Source organism: Rhipicephalus microplus, chromosome 2 (genome assembly GCF_043290135.1).
Source record: "Rhipicephalus microplus isolate Deutch F79 chromosome 2, USDA_Rmic, whole genome shotgun sequence".
Lineage (NCBI taxonomy): Eukaryota > Metazoa > Arthropoda > Arachnida > Ixodida > Ixodidae > Rhipicephalus > Rhipicephalus microplus.
In genome coordinates, this window is record NC_134701.1 from 224,161,336 (window position 1) to 224,173,712 (window position 12,377).

General features: G+C 45.8%; 1 protein-coding gene across 3 annotated transcripts in view; it reads right to left on the reverse strand.

The window, feature by feature from the left end:
* The window catches only part of LOC119170377 (sodium- and chloride-dependent glycine transporter 1-like), a 114,620-nt gene that overhangs the window by 17,995 nt on the left and 84,248 nt on the right, over positions 1 to 12,377 (reverse strand). The window lies entirely within an intron of this gene.

The following is a 12,377-nucleotide window of genomic DNA, read 5'->3' on the forward strand; positions in this document are numbered from 1 at the left end:
TGGGCTAAAGTCTCAGGCACACTTCAAAACGCGACGAAGAGTTTTAACAAACAACCGCACACTAAAGATTGTAGGTGGTGGATCTGCAGATGGGATACAGGGAAGCTGAAATGCAAGGTGACGATAAAATACAAAGATGAGTAACTCTAAAGTCAGGTATGTTTGCCAGAAAAGCGCGTGATTAAATAGATGCAATACTCGGGAATAAGGGAATGAGAGATAAGATGTGGTGAACAGTGCATGACTTAGGAAAAGGCGGTAGAACAAGCTGATCTTTTACAAAACAGAACATCGCTGTCACTGCATTATTGATACCTAATGGTTGTGGACGGTGTTCCACTAGCACCTATGCAAAGTGTAAGACAACCGTATAGTCCCACCAATGTATGTCATAAATTGAAGTCATAGGTGCAGCTAGTGCCTGAGTATGTGCTACAAAAAACATTAAGATAGTAAGAGAAAAAAGGAGGAAAAAAAATCGAAGAAAAATGATAATGCAACGACCGGTAAGAACGCACAAGCCCCTTTGCCCCAACGCTTGTTTCATGCGATGCACGCCACGCATCCATGTGCATAGCTGGCGTTGAAGTGACTGCAGCTTTTTAGAGATTGCTAATGGAAGTCTGACACATTTTTCAGAGCACGCAAGACAAACCTAGTAATGGTGACGGAAAACGTTATCTATAGAAGTAAAGAGAAAAAAGAAAACAAGAAGACGCGGTGGAGTGCTATACGTTTATATTACGTACTGCACTTTGCGAGAAAAAAAAATACGACTAAATTTGAAAAACAAAACAAAAAAAACTACCCGATACGAAAAACAAGCAGTGTGCGCTTATAGGCATAAATGTATATACGGCTCCTTTAAAGTCGCACGTTTCGAAATAGAGCCAGGTGAATAAACATGAAAATAAAGGACAATCTGGAAGCAGCGAGCATCTTACATGGCGCACTACCTGTGCGTAGGGAACGTCTACACGGTTCTACTTCAAAGATAGATTCACCTATCAAGCTAAGAATTCTGAAGCCAAGCATACAATGGAGTCGGAATAAATTTTATAAGAGGAAACAAATGTCTTCGGTGAGGCTAAATATAGCAAGATCCAGGCGGATTGCTTATATGCATAAACAAAAGAGGCAAAGAACAATATTAGGCTCACCGCAAGTGTCACCCCGTCCCCGTTGATTTCTCTCTCCATTTGTCACAGACATCCCTCGACCGCTCGCCACTGCCGACGGTTCTTTTATAAGTGTTGTGATATTCGGAGGTGGCACCTACCTCCAATCACGGTGTCTCTATCTCTTGGCGTGAAGGTCGCACTGTGGATGCTCTTAGCAGTTGCCCATTGGATTGGTTATGGGACTGACGAGCCTAATTCGCTCGGAGGAAGAAGAGTGGGAACTGAAGGAGCAACAACGCACATAGGGTTCCATAGAAAAGCTATGAGTGTTTTCTTATCTGGTATTTCAAATAGTGACTCATTTATATTAGCGGCTGTTCGCGCTCCGCAGGAAATGAGGAACCAGTGTCACGTGCTGCAGTTAGCCATGTTACGAGGTAACGCCTGTTACGTAGGGTATTTGTGCATGTGACTCACTGTCCCCGGCAGCCCGGTTCCTATGAAAAGACGAAGTGCATTTTGTTTTGAATGTCAACTACTTTCGCTCCACGCGGGTGTTTAATACTTTGTCAAGACAATCGCGAGCGGTTGACTTAAGCACCACACTAACCATGTTCGCATCACTCAAACTATGTTAGGAAGATCTTAAAAAGAAAGCTATGTCTGGCTGTTAAAAAATAGGGGCTTTCAGTTACTGCTCGTGCTCAAGCCAAACCAGAACGCTAACTAACGTGATGTTATATGCTTTTCGCGGAAGCTTCACATTTTACAAACACACTGCCCTGGCCATATTGTTAAATATGATGCTTCGGGTGTTTAATGTATATGGTACTGACTTGAGTAGCATCATGGATCTAAGTTCAAGGTATGGACATTTTGGATTAGAACTAATTCCTACTCAGTCTGCCAAATGGACCAGCTCATCATCATTCACATACCTCAACTAGACGCCCATTAAATTATTAACACATGCATACTGGCCAATTTACCCTATCCAGAAACTATCAATGCTTTACCAAAGTAATCATTTTTTCAACTTCTCTTTCTAAGCTGAATGACTCTACTCTAGTGTTAAGTTTCTCAGTGCTGCGCCATAGAAACCGAGCAAATATCTCGCTTACACAGTGTGCTTGCATGTTCAATTGTAAGTGAAATCAAGATTATCCCCCGAGGCAAATACACCCAGTGAGTACTTGCATAGCACATATCGAGACACGTACGTGGTAGGCTATATACTATGGAACGCCAGAAAAATAATCTGATGTGTTTATGACCCATGCGTTCGTCCTGTATTTTAGTGACACGAGCACTGACGTGCACTCGTTTCTCTTGCACGCACTTCCGGTCGAGAAATTAGCTTGTGTTTTACGAATGTAAAAAAAATCACAGCTTTGCCGCAAAGGCTAAGCAATGAACGCGATAGCAACATATTGGAAGGTTACGCGTGGAATGGAAAGCAGATCGAAACGTGCCTCGCGATTCTCACGCACAAATGACGCACGAAGCGTACTCACAGGTACAGATGAATGCGAATAAGCGTCTCAGTTGTTACTTCGCTGTGTCTGAAAAGCACCCTCTTTTCGCAAACGGAGGCTGTGCAACGATTGAAGTGACTTTTTTGTGCCCGGTAACTACGACAGAATTGTTCCGGCGAAACCCAAAGGCTGGTCAAAACGTACGAGCCTCCCCACTGCAAGGTAAGGGCGCGAGATCGAGTGTACGCGCCCTAATTCTTTACGCGGGCCAAAGTAAGCGTGAGAGATGAAAGACTCCGCGCGCTCACTGCGCCATCTTGTTGATAATGCTGAAAACAAAATCGCCCCCCCCCTCCACTACTCTGAGATGCCCGCTAACAGCGGTAAGTGGTTGATATGAACAGCTTGCCGTTTGAACGTTGAAAAAAGTACCCCTCGGTGGCTTATTACAAAAAAGAAGGTCCCGTATCTGCATGTTACACTGCAAATGTCGTCGAAAGACGATAGTCCTGCGTCTGGAGAGATTGAACAAAACGTTTATTTGACGTTCTACGCAATAAAATTGGTCAATGGTATTCTGGAGGCGCTGTGTTTTGCCTCGAGCGTGCAGCGAAGGCGAATAAGTGCATCAAGTCACGTCACACGTAAGACATGAGCGCAATCTGGCAGTTATCTTGCAAAACGAAGCGCGCGGCGTGCGCGTCCGTCTCGGAGGTGATAAGGTGTAGAACGCAAAGCGGCGGGTAGGTGCCACCACTGTGTCTTCTCAGCAAAGCGTTGGAAACACTTGCCTTTTTGTGCAAGCGTTGCATCGTCAGCGCAGCGTGATAACTTCTATGGTCCTTAGAATTACTTATGTATGCATTTTCTAGTAAAACAACACCCATACAGAATATTGACATCGTGTTATAGTGCCTCAGATATGTGCAATAATTGCTTTTTAATTGACAGTCGCACAAGTATAAACGCTAAAGCTAGATCAATACTGGTGGGCACTGCGGATGGGGTCGGGCGCTTGGAGTATCATTTGGTGCCATTTGGCAAGTCGTTAAGGGCTGACGAAGAGACAATTGTACAGACAGAAAGACAAAAAGCTTTGCGTCGGAGGTCTCCAAGAAAGACTATCGGCTTTAAAAAGAGTACTTCTCGGTGACTTAGTGGTTAACGCCTCGCATTCATGACGCGGAGGTCCCACGTTCGATTCCGTGCTTCGGAGTCTTTTTTCTGAGATTTTTTTCTTCTTGCTGGAGTTTTCATATATACATAGATATAAATACATATACCGTCCATGACATCGACGCCGACATCCACGTTGACACCAGCGGTGAAGTCCAGACGAGAGTGTCCATATAATTGCTATCGCAATAAAAATGTCTACCATAAAGACTGGTATGTATTTAATGGTACCGGTTGAAGTTAAGAGTTATATTAGATACACATTATATCGGAGCGCAGGTTTGCATAAGTGAAAGGCCAGTAAACTGTCAGAATCAATGAACATTAACTGAGTGACTTACTTAAAGGTGACGTGGTTTTGTTGCGAGCAGCTGAGATAAATGCGGCACCTGGTGGAACAGATCTCAACCACATGCCTCTTTCTACGTGGACTCTGGGATCCACATTGGGATCATAATGAAAAATTGAAAGGTGAGGCAACACACCCAAGCACAAATATGCCGGTGAGCGAGTGCTGCTAGTAGACGCTGAAGCTAAAGATCTTGCCGCGTAAGTAAGGTGGGGTAAAAAAAACAGCATTTAAGGTGCGATGGCAATGTCACTCATAAGCATAGATATAAACAGTTGCGCTACAAGCCATGAGCCACTTGTGCCACTATTACCTAATCATGATGCATACCCAGGCACGCACACGAAATAAATAAACATGCGGAGTCACTGCGACTTGACACTGCGTTAAACATCCTACATATTGCGAGCAAGGGAAAAAGACAAAATATGAAGGAACGAAGAGCGCGCAGGACAACACATGGATGCGTAGCGTGGTTAAAAGCCTTTTAATGTTAACGCCGTTCAAATCGAGTTCCTCTACGGCACCCATTTTTACCCAGCTCTCTCCGCACTACTCCTACTTGTTCGGCAGAAGCAGCTTTCTGTAAATCATCATCGACGAATAAAGGCGTCATGAGAGTCGGTGGCCTCCGTCGTAGCCGGGCCATAAGGCAAGGACACCTGCTTCATTCGACTCCCCGCTTAATACGACGCATTTACTTTCTTTTCCTTCCGTCGCTGTTTGTTGTTTTAACTTTTCGCTCACTCCTTTTTTGCGTTCCGCCAATTCACAGACACACCCTGCGGGACCTGTGTGTAGAAGCGCAGAGAATAAAGCAATGAGATCAGACACAAAAAAGAACAAAAACGAAGACAAGCCGTAGAACGAGATAAAGTACAAGAGAAAGGACGAGACAAATAGGAAGAGCAAAGGCGAGACGGCTCGATGACACGGCAGGATAAAAGGGGAGGGTGACGGTACAGGGAAGGCGGGTTTCGTAGGGACAGATTGGAAGAAGAAAAGAAGGAAACCAGGGCACGGCCAGAGTCACGCTTTTGTTCCCGGGAACTAGGTCAGCTTGCGGGCGAGAGCTTGGGAGCGCCATTGACACGCGGCCTTTAGACGGGCGGCTTTCGGGAATGGGCGCGAGCTCCACGCTCGTTATGGTAGGTTTTTTTTTGGGGGGGGGGGGGGGGGGGCCGCAACGAATTTTTGAGTTTTCTTGAGCGCCATTGTCGCGGTAATGGTGTGACCTAGGCGACTCATCTTAAGCAAAATCTCTTCTAATAAACTCATCTGCGCCTTTCTATAGGCTCTCTAGAAACTACAAGCTCGTCTCTACCGTTGAACAACGAACGTTTTTAAACAATGCCAGTCGGGATTTAGGTGGATCGCATGTTGAATAGCATCAAGAACGCCTCTTCATCAGCTAGGATTATCCCACAATGCTCTAGTGATGCAGAATGAAACATAAAATATTCGTATGAAATGACAATACATCAAAATTATTTATAGTTATCATAGGTGTAGGCATGTATTCATAATCATTGTACACTTTTTATCGTTACACTTGCCTCTTTCCTTCAGTTATAGGTCCAACCAGTTTTTGGTAGCTTTGTAGGCTGTACGTCTCCTGATAAAAACGTTTAATTTTTTGTTGGCCATAAATATATACATTGGCACAATACATTTTTCGTTACCATTTCTATTTGAATCGATCACCGGTGATCGCTGCTTTTGATCATCGATTTTGGCATGTTGAACTTGTACCTCGTGCACCCAGCACCTTCTTATAGATATACCAACCGTTCAACTTTCAGAATATTTTTAAAACTGCCCATTTGGGCAACAGTGATTTTCTACAGACTTTTGCATGAACCAATGTGCGTGTGTAGATGAAAATGTGGAGTGGGCTGGCAAAGATCACAGGCATGCGTGCCCCTCGTGATTGTGCTACAGTAACATCAAAGTTCTGTAATAAAAAAATATTTGCAAGGCAAATATTGAATTAAAGGGAGCTTCGCGATTTGACCGAGTTGAGCAGTAATAATTGCCAGGAACGTATGCCAGCTAATCACGACAGAGCCGTTGCTAAGCGTCGTAGAAAACTTAATGTGAAAAATAAATATTTTCGGAGGTCCTCCAGATGCATCAAGTGTGGAGGTGGCTTTCTCAGCCAGTTTTGAGCAGCTGAGGTGTTCTTGTATTGTTATATCAGACGTAGGGTCGCGTTTAGCGTCACTAGTCATGTCTATGGCGTCGTCGTCACGTGCAACTGGTTGTGCACCAGCGCTTTAAAAAAGACACGTCACTTGAAACTGTCTTGTGACCCCACCTGAATCAAGTGAGAACGAGCTTAGAGTTCGAGGATTACAGTACTTGAGCTTCAATTTTTAATGGCGACGATGTTTTGCGTCAGCCCGAGACATCCGCAGCCATTTATGGGTTTGTTCTGTGTGCGGCCTCAAATTTTATCCTCTACTGCAAGTGCGCAGTTGCTGACTTTTGTGCAAAATCTTATAGCTACTCTGGTTACCTGCGAGGTCCACACTTCGCTGAGGCGCGCTGTGCTGACGCCGGCTGTAGATCTTCCCCTAACGAGAAGGCCATCAGAATGCAGCTTGGCTCCGACTACAGAGCAGTGCAAAACGTTTAAAAATGCGCGCGACATGGTTCTTCTTATTACGATGTGCAAAATGCTAAAAAAATTATGCTTGGGTGCACATATAGAAACGCCAACCTATGCAAGTTAGGTGGCTCAATGAAAGACGGGACACTAGATGAAGTAGCGAAGTTCATAAGACACCTGATTTATGAAGTAATTATGCAAATCACGGGAATTTATCTATATTGGAACACTTGGAGGTTCCTATCGCAAAAAAAAAACAACAAAAGTTTACTGAGAATACTGTACGATTTCATTTGTGTCTCACGAAAAACCAAGCAATGCTTCACCGCATGGCACGAACAATGAAGTGTAGTGAAGAGGAATACTCAGCACCTCCATCAAAATCGTCAACGCACTCCTTGCCCAATGCCGTATCATTCACCGGACTACCACCGCCTATCATCCGCAGACGAATGGCTTGACGGAAAGATTCAACCGTACCCTAGGGGACATGATATCAAAGTATGTTGCCTCAGACCAGTCCGATTGGGACCTCATTCTCCCGTTTGTGACGTACGCATATAACACTGCTCCACAGGCAACTACGGGCTTTTCGCCATTTTTTATGTTATATGGCCGAGACCCTTCCACCACACTAGATACCATTCTTCCCTACCACCCAGATCCCTCCTTGTCTACGCATATTTCTGAAGCTGCCTGCCGTGCCGAGGATTGCCGTAAGCTAGCCCAGTCATTTACAACTGTCGACCAATGGAGACAATAATCTCGACGTGACGATAACCAGCCGTACCCTAACTTTGTTCCGGGCACTCTTGTGTGGCTTTGGGTTCCCGCTGCACCTACAGGTCTTTCCTCGAAGCTTGTTTCGAAATACGAGGGACCCTTCCGCATTGTCTCGCAGACTTCACCTGTTAACTACATCGTCGAACCCGTTACGCCATCCACCGACCAGCGTTTTCGCGGTCGTGAAACCGTTCACGTAGAGCGGTTGAAACCTTATTACGATCCGCTCGTACTCTGTTCACCGTGAGTCGCCAGGATGGCTCCTTCTTCGACGCGGGACAAAGAGTAGTGAAGAGGAATGCCCACTACTGCAGCGACGTCGACACGTTGGCGCGAGGCACGAGCTAAGACTGCCTGGTTGTTGCTGCGACGCTGCCCGTACACCCGGCCAGCTCCTGCTGCTTTTGTACAGACGCTGATACCACTTTTGACCTTGCATTTACATTATAGAAGCAGCACTTCGGTCCTCCTTTTTTTGTCTATGGGAATACAAACATCTTGTACAACATTTATTATTTTTATACGGTTCCTGGGTCATACATTTCTAGAATTTATATTCTGAATTTTCTTTGCCTTGAGTATTTTTTTCAGGTACAATGTTTTTATAGCACTGTTTACCAGCTGGACGTTTCGCCCACTGATCATCATTCACTCCGTGGATATGCTGTGAATGTTTTTTACTCCTTATTTATAGGCCACATGCACAACCGCGTTATTTACGGCTGCCCTTCGTTTTATTTTACGTATCACCGTGAAAATGCCCGTCGTAAAATTCACAGTATGCATAACGGCTAGGTCACATTATCACAGAGCCACAACATCTACGGTGTCAAATGAACCCATCTACGCGCGATAGAGAGTTTCAACACAGATACAGCACAATTGAATGTTAAGCTGTAGCAAAGTAAAGGTGGACATATCTGTTCTGAATAAAGCAGGAAAGCTTACTATGTAGTAATAATGAAACGTTAACATGTTAATATTATTAAAACGCATTTTAATACAAAAATAATGAACGATATTTGTGGATATTTTCGGGAAAGGTCGCATAAAGGTGACGTGGTGGGAAAAGCTGTTTCGAGAAACTTCAGTACACTTCAAAGGCCTGACCCCACGTATCCGCCACAGCGCGTCGACGCGTATCTTTTTGACGCGGCGTTGAGCCCTCTCTCATGTGGAGAGAGAGAGAGAGAGAGCGGGTTCGCGCAGCCACGCGTTCACTCTCTCTATAATGAAAGGACGCGGCGCTGCGTAAAAAACCTCGCGCTCACGCGCTGGGGTGGATACGTTGGGTCAGGTCTTAAGAAGTGAAGAAGGAAGAGGGGTATCGAGGTTGCTACTTTAGAGGAGTAACTATAGATTGCCACGCCGACTGCATAGATTTGGGAGTAAGTGCGAAGGAGTAACCGCGCTCTCCTGGTTACTCCTTAAAGAGAATACAGTTATTTTGCCCCAAAAAGAAAATCAGGCTCTGGTTGACTTAAACTAGCCTTTCGAAGTGCGTGCAGGCATTTGGTTAGGTGTACAATCGATGTGCAAGCATCACATTCAGAAAAAAATTGCCCGCAGCTTCCCTCGGGGGAACACTGAGGAGGATGCGGACCATATAATTGGTTAACGGGGTGTTAAAGTGCGACTTACTTGGGTCGATGGCTAAATTGGTTAACGTGGTTGTGAAATGGGGTGTTAAATTGCGACTTACTTGGGTCGATGGCTAAATTGGTTAACGTGGTTGTAGGAGGGGGTGTTAAATGAGTGAACACGTACACACGTATGCGAAAGGGCGGCGCTGGTCGAAGGGACGTCGATCATTGTGTTTGTGGATTCGTTGGAATTCATTTCACCGCGACCTTGGACGTCGACGCGCCGTACAAACCAACCGACGAGCGGCAACTGAGCGAGCGAGCGCCGACCTTGAGTATATATACAGCGCGACGGCGCATGCACTGTCAGCTGTTGAATGTTCTCGAAGCGCGACGCCACATGCGCGTCCACTGGAGAATCAGGAGAATTGTAGATGTCGAACGCGGTGTGTAGAGGAGGAAGGGTGCACAGATGGTGGAGGAGTGAAGCGCGCGCGGTGTGTAGAGGAGGAAGGGATGCACAGATGGTGGAAGAGTGGGCGACGGCGCGACGGCGCATGCGCGCGCGTCAGCTGTCGAATGTTCGAGAAGCGGTGCGGACGGCGCGGACGGCGCACTACAAGGCGCGAGTATAAGATGCTTCCGCATCTAAAATTTTCGGTAAATTCGCAGCTGATAGACGGAATCGGAACTCAGTCAGAATGCGCGTACGCTATCCACTACATCACGGCACGCTGGGGCACCTTCTTAAAGCAAACAAACTTGTGGAGGCACCGACGGGTGGTTTTCATACAGCGAAAAAGAAAATCAGGCTCTGGCTGACTTAAACTAGCCTTTCGAAGTGCGTGCAGGCATTTGGTTAGGTGTACAATCGATGTGCAAGCATCACATTCAGAAATTAATTTTGGTAAATTCGCAGCTGATAGACGGAATTGGAACTCAGTCAGAATGCGCGTACGCTAACCACTACATCACGGCACGCTGCGGCACCTTCTTAAAGCAAACAAACTTGTGGAGGCACCGATGGGTCGTTTTCACACGCCGCGAACGTTCCTGCAGTTGCTCCGAAAAACAGGTGCTTTACTCCACAAGGAGGAAAGTGCCCCTCCTTGCCGTGCCGTGCGCAATCTTTTGCACAAGTTTCATTTTTTTTGGAGGAGCAAAGTGCCCTTTTCGGGGATTCGCGCTGTTTCCCCGGAAAACTTTTTAGAATGCATGGATCATCGTAGACACTGCTTAACCTGTGTACTCACTCAGTTTGATTAATATGTGAGATTTAACGTCCCAAAACCACCATATGATTATGAGAGACGCCGTAGTGGAGGGCTCCGGAAATTTCGACCACCTGGGGTTCTTTAACGCGCACCCAAATCTGAGCACACTGTGTACTCGCTCAGTTGACTAACTTGATGCAACAAGTGAGATTGCAGCAACAAGTGACATATTGATGTGGGAAGAGCTGCTTCATATTGCCAACGAGTAACGTTGAAACTTGTCTTCAGGTTCTTTTTAACAGCCTTCATTTCAGTGCAGTAAGGCAAAAAAAAAAAAACGGAGCATGCGTTACTCTTCAGGGTGAGTCATTAATAGCCATCAACGGTTATGACCCTTCAAAAATACCTATAAACGCTCTTTTGGGTTTAATGACTCTCTCTCTCCAAACATAATTGCCTCAGAGGAGAAATAGCATGTCTCTATAAAATAAGTCACACACGTGGAAAGTCCGAACTGAAACAAGTCAAAGGACTCGTTTTTTAGAGTGCAAGTACAACTGAAGCACACAAGACTACGAAACCACGAAAGAAAGAGAAGAAGAATGGGTTAAGAAATTATATCTCTGCCGTACAAGAGCATTGATAAAAACGAGAATCTTGAAATTTACGCTCAATCGCGTCATAAGGGGGTGAATAAAGGAGGAACAAGGCAAACTACAAAAAAAAAGTAAGAAAGCAAGATTTAACCACGCTGGGGCTCCACCGATGAACAAAAATGAGATTGGCATCACTGGCTTTCAGATGAGCAGAAATCTAGGATAGCCTAAAGAGAGAAAAGAGAAATTGGGGAAGAATATTGCGGGAGGACACGATAGCGGGAGAATTATTACTTTTTTTTGAGGTTTTCGCTCCCAAAGAAACATTCGCTCAGCAAGACAGAACGAAAGGAGTAATACACGCCAACCGTTCTTTCATTGAACCATGATTACAAGATTCGATTGGGCGCTTCGTCGCCGAGAAATATCCAGAGTGAAAATGATCCCTGTTCGTGAAAGAAAGAAAAAAAATAAATATAGCAAAAATTATTTACGCGGGAAAATAATAACACGAACAACAAGCTAGCGAATCGTTCCCTCGTATCGCCGTGCGATTTCTGCTTTCCCGAAGGTCTCTTTTTTCTCTGCGGCAGGTTCTCTGTACCAGAAAAAGGCAGTGACGATCTGCGACATGAGGAGGGAGGAAAGTAATGTGCGGGAAAACGACGATCGGCGAAGGTGCGAACGAGGAACGACTACTCGGAGGTTCGTCGTCTCTCTGAACACGAGAATCGTGTGCAAGATGGCAAAGAAGAAGAAGAAGTTAAGAAGGAGAATCGCGGAGCACGGTTTCACACGTTTGAAGGCTACGATGACGGAGGAAAGCAACGTGGTCACGTATCTTCTCGGCAGCTCTTTCGCTGCCATTTGCGTCGGCAGGCGGCGACGACGGCGGGTGGTCGCTCAATATGCAACTGCGAATCGTGCCTCCTTCCCGAGAGGGAGCTCGTAAAAGGGAGATAGCGAGCTTTATGGCGGTCACCGTGAGTGAGTGAGAGAGCCAACGTGTGGCTTGCGTGTGTGCTTCCCTCGCGTACATGCACTCGGACCTTAACAGCTGTAGCGCTTGGCGAGTGTTTGTTTTTGGCTCGCCCGCTGGGCTTTATGTGACCCGGGTCTATATGTATGCCCCGCGGCCCGTCGCACTTGTCGCAGCACGATCGAGTAGTTTCCTTGTACGACGTGCCTTTTATGCGTCCCGGCTGAAAGTCGATACCTCTTTTTTTTTCATTTTGTTTCTCGGTTGATGTGAATGACCCTTTCACTGGTCGTACTGATGCATCAGTTTATAATGGCCACGACGAGCTGGATTAAAGAAATTGTCGTGTGTGTGTGGGGGGGAGGGTGTATTTTTATATCATTAAAGTGCGGACTGACTTCCGAGAATTGACTAAGAAAAATAAACACCGGGGAGCTAAGGAGTCAATGGCAACACGATGTTTCCAAACCATACTCAAGCGCATGTGATG